Source organism: Elephantulus edwardii, unplaced genomic scaffold (assembly GCF_000299155.1).
Source record: "Elephantulus edwardii isolate Elephantulus edwardi_28Jun2011 unplaced genomic scaffold, EleEdw1.0 scaffold00045, whole genome shotgun sequence".
Classification (NCBI taxonomy): domain Eukaryota; kingdom Metazoa; phylum Chordata; class Mammalia; order Macroscelidea; family Macroscelididae; genus Elephantulus; species Elephantulus edwardii.
In genome coordinates this window covers 16,601,103-16,602,789 of record NW_006399795.1, presented here as the reverse complement: position 1 = coordinate 16,602,789, position 1,687 = coordinate 16,601,103, and the positions used below count along the sequence as shown (strand labels likewise).

The window sequence follows — 1,687 nt, the reverse complement described above, 5'->3', positions numbered from 1 at the left end:
GACTTACATTCAACTTTCGCTCACAAAAAAAAAAAGCCGGGAAAATGTTATTAATCCTTTTTTTTAAAAAAAGTTAATATAAAATTATAGAAAAAAGGAACCTGAACTTTAGTTAAAACACAGCTGGAACAATTCGCAGCGGCTGCGGCAGCAGCGGGAGAAGAGATTTAATTTAGTTGATTTTCTGTGGTTGTTGGTTGTTCGCTAGTCTCACGGTGATGGAACCTGCACATTTTTTCGAAGGAACGGAGAAGCTGCTGGAGGTTTGGTTCTCCCGGCAGCAGCCCGACGCGAACCAAGGGTCTGGGGATCTTCGCACCATTCCAAGATCCGAGCGGGATATACTTTTGAAGGATGTGCAATGTTCAATCATAAGTGTGACAAAAACTGACAAGCAGGAAGCTTATGTACTCAGAGTAGCATGTTTGTCTCCAAGAGATGTTTCATTTTGAAGACATGTACCACCCTCTTGTTGAAAGCACTGGTTCCCCTCTTGAAGCTTGCTAGGGATTACAGCGGGTTTGACTCAGTTCAAAGCTTCTTTTATTCTCGTAAGAATTTCATGAAGCCTTCTCACCAAGGGTACCCACACCGGAATTTCCAGAAAGAAATAGAATTTCTTAATGCAATTTTCCCAAATGGAGCAGCATACTGTATGGGACGTATGAATTCTGACTGCTGGTACTTGTATACCCTGGATTTTCCAGGGAGTCGGGTTATCAGTCAGCCAGATCAAACCCTGGAAATTTTGATGAGTGAATTTGACCCAGCAGTTATGGACCAGTTCTACATGAAAGATGGTGTTACTGCAAAGGATGTCACTCATAAGAGTGGAATTCGTGACCTGATACCAGGTTCTGTCATTGATGCCACACTGTTCAATCCTTGCGGGTATTCAATAAATGGAATGAAATCAGATGGAACTTATTGAACTATTCACATCACTCCAGAACCAGAATTTTCTTTTTTTAATTTATTTTTGTGTGAGTGTACCGTCAAATCAGATCTGACTGGTACAGGAGGAAATTGTCCCTCCTTCCCTGGCAGAGCATCTGGTGGATTCGAACCATGCGCCTCTGGGATTGTAGTTGCAGGTCCTTGCCACTGGGCCACCAGAGCTCCCCTCAGAATTTTCTTATGTTAGCTTTGAAACAAACTTAAGTCAGACCTCCTATGATGACCTGATAAGGAAAGTTGTGGAAGTCTTCAAACCAGGAAAATTTGTGACCACCCTGTTTGTGAATCAGAGTTCTAAATGTCGCATAGTGCTTTCTTCGCCCCAGAAGATTGAAGGTTTTAAACGTCTTGATTGTCAGAGTGCTTTGTTCAGTGATTACAACTTCGTTTTTACCAGTTTTGCTAAGAAGCAACAACAGCAGAGTTGATTAAGAAAAATGAAGAAAAAATGCAAAAAGAGAAAACAAATAGAAGGTGGTGGCTCCTATCTAGATATTGATATTGGGGGCAGTGCTTTCCATAACCACCACCTAGTAGTTGCAGAAAGCCCTAGATGTAATCATAGTGTAATCATTATTAATTGTATGATTATATCAAAGAGTTAGATATCTTGCATGAATGCTCTCTTCGGTGTTTAGGAAGTATTAAAAGAAGATGGAAGGAATATACTGAGTCACTGTATCGAAAGGAATTGGAAGACACAGAAGAATTTCATGAAACAACATATGAG

The 1,687-nt window shown here is 40.7% G+C and overlaps 1 pseudogene; it reads left to right on the top strand.

Moving 5' to 3' along the window:
• The first annotated feature begins 218 nt into the window (after positions 1 to 218).
• LOC102849190 lies at positions 219 to 1,385 on the top strand (annotated as a pseudogene).
• The last annotated feature ends 302 nt before the right edge of the window (positions 1,386 to 1,687 follow it).